The sequence below is a fragment of the Bison bison genome, unplaced genomic scaffold (assembly GCF_000754665.1).
Source record: "Bison bison bison isolate TAMUID 2011002044 unplaced genomic scaffold, Bison_UMD1.0 scf7180017864361, whole genome shotgun sequence".
Taxonomy (NCBI): domain Eukaryota; kingdom Metazoa; phylum Chordata; class Mammalia; order Artiodactyla; family Bovidae; genus Bison; species Bison bison.
The window spans coordinates 386,328-394,271 of record NW_011494933.1 but is presented as its reverse complement, the minus strand read 5'-3'; the positions used below and the strand labels follow the sequence as shown (position 1 = coordinate 394,271).

Below are 7,944 nucleotides of genomic sequence, written 5' to 3'. Positions count from 1 at the left end.
GGGTAGCGGCGGCGGCTGCAGCGGAGGCTCTGTGCGCCCCAGTGCTGCCTCCTCGGCGCGAGCCCGAAGCTGAGCACAGAGATTCAACCGCACCCAGGCTCCGTCTGTCTTTTCAAGCTCTTCATGCTACCCGACTAAAAGAAGAAAATGGGCACGGGGGATTTTATCTGCATTTCCATGACCGGAGGGGCGCCCTGGGGGTTCCGATTGCAAGGTGGCAAGGAGCAGCAGCAGCCCTTACAAGTCGCTAAGGTAGGACCACCAAAGATGGGCTATCACACCTTGTTCTGGGCTGGGAGAGAAGGGATAAAAGCAACTTGGTGGTGGTTTATTCAAGTTCTGATTCAGAGGTCTCTATATTAGTTTGATTGTGATGCTGACGCTGAATTCTTCTTGGGTGTGGGTTTTTGGTTTTTTTTTTCCTTCAGAAAAACTTTGGAGAGTAACATATAGCACATATGTAATTAATCAGTCATTAATGGGGTGGGGAAAGAGTGCTATATTTTATCAGCTGAAGAAAAGCCTAATCAGCTGCTTCTCTGGCAACCAGCAAGACACTTGGGAACGTTTCTTCTAGGCAGTCTTAGAATCCACAGTTGTTATTGTTTCATGTCCCTTTACTTGGCTCTGGCTGAGGAGAAATGCTCAGCTCAGTATAACCAATTGGCTTGGCTATTTTGGGGACTCTTATAAAGTATTGTTAATGACATTTATCATACAGCATCCATGAGAAGGCCATCTTGGGGCAATAATTTTTTAAAATATGAAGATCTCATAAATTTATTTGAAAGAATATTCTTTTAAGGATTTGGCTTATAAATGCAAAAGTCTAAGTACCCTGGTCCATCACGTGCATTCATCTTGTTAAGTGCTCAAAATAAAATTCACAGACACTGGAAATATATTGTAAATAACTTAGAGGTTAACTTTGAAATGCATCTTATAATGATTTAAAATATTTTAGGTGTTTTTATTTCCATTAGATTGCTTTCTTTCTTAGCTCAATATGCTTACCAGTTTGCTTGAGGGGATCCGGTATTGTCTAATTGTGATTCAGCTAAAACCAATTTTAAAATACATGAGAAAAAGCAGACTTTTACCCAATTTTAATACTAAATTGAAGTACCTAGGAAAGAACGTTTGATTAATTTTCTATTTTATACTTACATTGAAAATGGATCTAGATCCTCATGAAACATATGGACCGTAGGCCTTTGTAGTTATTCTTCTTTTCCTTTGGCTTTTTTTTTTTTAATTTATGTTCACTGTGAAGAAAGGAGTTTCTTTGAAATTTTCTGCACCCAGGCTTCCTCGGAAAATCCTTTCAAAATGTGATGGTGGAATCCTGCCACCTAGTGAAAATTTCAAACATCAAGGATGAAGCATAAAAGGGCAGATGAAAAGCAGACATTTTTAGAACTGAAAAGTTTCTCAGAGATCCCCAGTTCAACCTGCTAATTTTAGATAAGGAACGAACCTTCCAAAGCTAAGTAACCTGCCTTGGGTCTTTGGTCTTAGGTTTGGAACTGGCAGAGTGATTAAAAGGTACAAAGGTTGTTGGTTTCATTGTTTTTCTTTAGGAGTCAATGGTAGGCAACATCAGACAAAATATTAATGCCTAATTCAGCATATGTAGAATTCATGAGCCCGAAGTGGATTTGTCCCGAGTCTAGAATAGCAGTTGGCCGGCTCCTGTCACTGAGATTTGGGTTCTAATTCCAGCTCTGATCTAACATGCAGCCGGTCCTGAGACAGATCACTCTTCCTAACTCATTTGGGGGCGGTGTGTGTGTGTGTGTAGAAGAAGAAAGAGACAAAGATTTTGAGTGGGGTGGGAAAGAGGAGAAGTACATTGGAAACTGGACTCTACCATTAGTGAGGTTCTATTTGTTTGAATTTTCTACAGCCCTATTAGTATACAATTTTAGAATCACTTGCCAACCAGTTAAAATGTGGGGACAGAAGTGGCTAGAAGCTATGATTCTTGGTAGCTCTTTCATAGCCATACCTACAAAATAGAATGGGTTTTCCTCAGTTCTTGATGTGCTTATTTCAAAGTGGCACCACTGAGTGGTGATTTTTTGAAGAATTGAAGCTAATTGCTCATGAAGGGTGCTTTGGAGGCGTTTCTCTGCTGAAAGCTCTCTATTATCAGGATTCAGAGAGGCTGTTAGTTCGAATAAGGGTCAAAAAATTCATTCCTGCTCTCCCCAAAATCATCTTTCCTCAAAATCTAGGAAATATATTTTTAGTTTTAAAAAGATCATTATAAAAAAGCATCAGGATGTTTGCTTTAATTTTTTTTAGTTTGTGTTACTATAAAGTTACTGATTTAAAATATTATGAAAGCACCTGGATGTTTGCCTTAACTGTTGTGTGTGTGTGTGTGTAAAAGAGAGAGATAATCTATAATTTTTTTTCCACATGTAAAAAGTGACTAGAGAGCCTTCTAAAGAGGACATAATTTTTAAATTACTGTAGCAATGCCCACTTTTCTTGGTCTGGTTTTATACTTAATTAAAAATTATTATATTTAATTTATTACTAGCATTATTTGCCCTAGAAAAGCCTTGGAACAAAGTGTTTGTCACTCTCTATGTTATCAAGGCCATAGCCTCAGTGGGATCACTGTTTTTCATTCAAAACATGAAGTCAACTTGATTCCCGTAAAGGTCTCTCATTGAGATCAAGGTAATGTATATGTTGCTTGATTTTCTCCTTTTCCAAGGAATGGTGAAAACTTACTAGAACCAAGCTACCTCCAAGTAGGAGGATGTGGAGGAAGGAGATAGAAACGCTAAGGAGGGGATGATTGCTGGCAACCAAAATTCTCAGTTTTGAAGAACATGCAAAGGAATAATTTGGGAATTGAAGAGAATATTTTCAAAGAAAAGAAAATTTCAGACAGTGCTTAAATGGGTACCTTTTAAAATGGGTATGCCACAAAGAAGCTCTATAGATAACAACAAATTTTTGGTTCATTGTAAATACCTAGTATTTAGATTTTCAATAATTCTATATAGAATGAAAATTTAGCAAGCTGAAATAGCAAAAGAAAAACTAGTCTAATATTATTAAGAATGATCAGAAATTTAATAGCTTTATAATTCCCAGTAAATATCCTCCTAGTGACATGTTTAGTCGTTTTTGAAAGATATTCAAATGTTTTTAGTATTTGGCTGGCTGGTTGAACTGTAGGTGAACCCCAACTTTCAAAGATCACTGTAGAAATATTAAAGATAAAATTTTTCATTGATATGGAAACTCAAGGCCATAAAATTCTGTTTTGTTTTCAAGATAAATTGAATTTCTAAAAAGCCCAAAGAATCGGTAACATTGTCCAGGTTTATAAATGTGTATATATCTTTTTATTTATGTTCTAAATACATGTGATGGGAAGCAAACATTTCTAATACACTGTAGTAAGATAGTACTCTTGCAAGGTATATTTCTAAGAGATTACCCACAGAAAAAAATTTATACAGCCATAATTACAACATAAAACCCCACTGTGTGTGTGCAGATGTCCTTATAAAAAGTCTGTTAGCACTTTTACTTTACAAAACTCTATTTTTTGGAACATGTACTTACATGGCATGTCTCTGGACATACTCTTGGAAAATCACTTCAGAATATTGCCACATAAAGAAACAGGGAGAAGTTTTTGTTTTGCGAACAAATCTTATGAACCATTTGGAAGTAACTCACATTTTGAAAATAAAGAACAAAAAATGTTTAGACTGTTTATTCTTCATGAGTTTTAATGTTTAGAAATGGAAGCTTTCTTCAAAAGTATAGACCACTATGATACTTATTAAAATGAATTTTAATTCAGAGTTTCAAATAGCCATTAAAATTTAGATGAGAAATTACAATCATCCATTTTATGCGGGTAAGTTGGAGTTAATGATTCTTAGCTATTATTGTATATCCTCTTTTTAAATGTCTGAATATAAAGTATTTAGGCAAAGTACATTCAAATACATAATTCATATCCCTTAGTGCCATCAGGGAGATATCAAAATGCTTCAAATAGAATAAATTCAAGAAACACGGTGATTTCGAAAGGGAAAAATAGGAAATATTTGATGTTTGAATATGTACCTTTTGGGATAAATCCTCCTTACTACATATGGAAAGCTAGGGATATCTTTATTAGTAAATATGACTGATCACTGAATTTTTATTGATGTTTTGAGCACTTTCAAGAAATTTTAAAAACATCTATACTTATAGAAATCCATGCACTCTAGCTAGATCTATTAAGCAGATGTTACATAAAATTTTTATTTTGGACTTGCATGTTTTAAGACATCACTGTTGAAAGACAATGAGATAAAATAATGACCGTGACTGTGCATGAACTTTGCCATTATCTAGACAGAGTCCATATGGAGCTCACATTTATCCTGTGCCAGGAACCGTTCCAGGTGCATCCTTCATAGGATGTCTTCTCTGTCATTGCAGTTGGTGGCCTGCCTAGTGCCTGTATGAACAGTGGGATGGAGGTAGGGAGAAGCAGGTAGGGAAGTAAAACTGGAGAAAGATGGAGCGGGGGGTGGGGGAGGGAAAAGGAGAGAGAAGAAGAGACAGGGATAGAATGAGAATGAATGGACAAGTAGGAACTTTCATTCCTCTGGATGAATTCTTCCATTGCCTCTGGATGAATGACTGTCACAGAAAGGCATTGGTGGGACTTGAGCCATCTTGCTTGGCCTACCTAGAAAGGCCAAACTCTTAGCCAGGGCCAGCAGGAGCAGGCTGGCGTCTTGAGGAACTACTTGGGCCTTGGAAGGGACAGAGAAGTGTTGGGCAGGAGCCCTGTTTCTTCTGTTAGGGAACCGTGCAGGGTGAAACCCTCCTGGCTCCTAGAAGAAACCACATAAGTGTCCCAGCATTTGGACACCAGCTGCAGAAAGGACAGTGATGGCCACTAGACATTAACCAAAGAAGTACAAAAACCAACAAAGAGAAATGCTACAACGTTCACTTGTGAATAAATAGATCTACCTTCCCCCTCCTGCTTCAGTCTTCCTTCCTGCCTTCAACCTAGGAGGAGTAGGAGGGAAGCTGGTAGAGAGCAGACAACACTCTCTGCCTCTTGCCAAGCCCTGGAGCCAGGAGCCAGCTACCGTACTTAGGGAGAGAGCTTAGAGATAGATGTTAGATCAAAGCTGTATTTGGACTAGACTGTTTTAATAACCAAAAGCCACCAAAAAGGCATGGGATCTGAATTATTAAGGGAGGGATTTGGCTTTATGGCAGTTGAAAACAGTTACTGGAAGAAATAAAATAGTTTCATGTTTATAACCAAATGAAAGATACTTCTCAAAAACATCGATTCCGTAACTCAGGTTCATATTATCAATCACACGTACTTGATGTATGTTAGCTTGGAAACTTATCACCAACTGGGACTTCCCTGGCAGTCCAGTTGTTAAAGAACTGTCTGTCATTTAGTAATGCTGAAAATTGCAGTGACTTCAATACAGAATTGTATCAAATAGAATGTCACCTATCTAAGATTTGATTTTTAAAACCATTTGTAATGATTTCTTCATTTATTGGGCCTGAGGACAAGGATTACAGGAAACGCATCTCTGAGCTAAAATGCAATGAGAGACAAGACTGGAAAGGGAACTGGCTTACTTGTAAATAAACCTGAAAAATATATGGCCTCCAATGTTTATTGTGTCTGTTCTAACAGATTCGTGAAGAAACCAAATGCCATGAGGTTTTCGTAAAAGGAAATGGAGAATGCATGCATCATCTTCATTAAACAATCTGAAAGAATAAACAACTTCATGAAGTTAAAAGCTCATCTGAGAAACAGAAATAATGTTAGATCTTTGGGGGATATTTCATTGTTTGACCATCTCAATGAGAACATATTTATAGTATTGAATTACCTTAGGCACTTTATTTTTCTGAATTATTTACCATTCTTTTCTTATTATTAAAAAGCAGAGATGGCCACATTGTCAACAAACTGTGTCTTCAAAGTCTTTGTGAACTCCATTGGCATGTGGCAGATCATCAGCCACAGTAGATGCAGTTTGGTGTTACGATGGTCTGGCTGTAGTTATCCTTAACTGGTATATAAATATGGTGTGTTTCAGATAAAGTAAAAAATGTGGTGGATTTACTATTCGAAACATTATAAACACAAGATGTGTTATTTGATTATGTAACAAATAGTTTTCCTATCCATTGGGTTTTGGTTTCCATAATCTTACTCACCCAAGACTAACTTTCCCACTTTGGAAGTAGTGTAGGTACTACAATGATAAAACAATGTTGTGGATGAATTTTCCTGAACTGAACTATGCGCTTATCTTCTATCTGATCCCACTTAGTCTATAAAGTGTGAGTTGCTCAGTCTAAAGTGTGAGTCGCTTAGTTGTGTCTGACTCTTTTTGACCCCATGGACTGCAGCCTGCCAGCCTCCTCTGTCCTTGGAATTTTCTGGGCAAGAATACTGGAGTGGGTTGCCATTTGCCTTCTCCAGGGGATCTTCCTGACCCAGGAATTGAACCCGGGTCTCCCACATTGCAGGCAGGTTCTTTACTGTCTGAGTCACGAGGGAAGCCCAAGAATACTGGAATGGGTAGCCTATCCCTTCTCCAGGGGATCTGCCTGACCCAGGAATCAAACTGGGGTCTCCTACATTGCAGGTGGATTTTTTACCAGCAGAGCTACCAGGGAAGCCCCATGCTTCCTTTATCAAAACTTACATGGCTTGAATTTCATCTTTTGGGGATGCATTATTTTTTCCAGAAGAAATCTATAATAATGGTCAGAGTATCATTTTCCTCCAAACATCTTATTGCCTTTAACAGTACCTTCTGGAGATAATTTCAAGAAACTCATATTGATACTTATGGATTGCTGGGCACTTCTTTAATCACCTTTTAAATATAACGAGAGAACTCAGTGAGGTTACCCCATTTAAGATCCCATTTCAGAGGCAGAAAGTGGTTAAGTGACATCCTCAGGTCTCGTAAGCAGTAGAGCCAGACCTGGGTTTGTCTGTCTCATAGTTTAGAGCCAGTTTGGCTCCAGGGTATGTCTTCTAAGCTTCTACACACGATACTTTTGGGTTAAGTGTAGCTTGAACAGCTGGTTAAGACGAAATGAAGGACCTAAACAGACCATGGTGGAAAGATTGTTGTGGCCCTGTAAACCAAACTTACTTCTTCTGTTCTGACATTAAGTATGCTATAATTTAAATTAGTGTCAGATCATTTTATTTGTAGCTTTTATTTCTGGAACAAATAATTTAGGAAATGAAATAGAAATAGACTAGAAACTTTGATAATTCTGTCTTCTGAAGAACAGATTACATTTTTTTTTTCTGATCAGATTTCCCATGTCTTCTTAACAAATACGACTTGCTCCTTTATTTTTATTTTTGGCTGCACCAAGCAGCTTGCAGAATCTTAGTTCCCTGACCAGGGATTGAACCTGGGACCATGGCAGTGAAAGCACCAAGTCCTAACCACTGGCCATCAGGGAACTCCCATGCTACTTTATTTTGAAGCAAAAATTTCTAGCAGTAAGACCATGCTTGAGAATTTTGTCATATAGTTCAGGGCACATTGCGGTGGGAACTGAGTTCCGACTTCACCTCCTCCACGGCTCACTCACTTCCTGCTCCATATGTGATTACTCCTGCTCCTTCAGCTCAGGCCCTCTGCAACTGTTTCTTAGATGACTAGCTGGGCATTTTAACTGTCTCTCTGCTTAGGGTTTCACATTCCTCAGGTTCATGCTACAGTGAGCTGCCGGAGAGACTTTTCTAAATCACTTGCTATACCACTGCTTAAAATACTTCAAAGTCTTCCCATCATAGTCATCAAAATAACCATAATGTTAAAAAAAAAAATCTTCTGTAGATTTAAGTGCTTTATATATTATATCATTCACAATATCCTTAACTATCCT

The 7,944-nt window shown here is 37.9% G+C and overlaps 1 non-coding gene across 1 annotated transcript; it reads right to left on the bottom strand.

Moving 5' to 3' along the window:
• Window positions 1-7,443: 7,443 nt before the first annotated feature.
• On the bottom strand, window positions 7,444-7,515 carry TRNAE-UUC. Its single transcript has one exon. It is a non-coding gene; the product is annotated as a tRNA-Glu (tRNA).
• Between the last annotated feature and the right edge of the window lie 429 nt (window positions 7,516-7,944).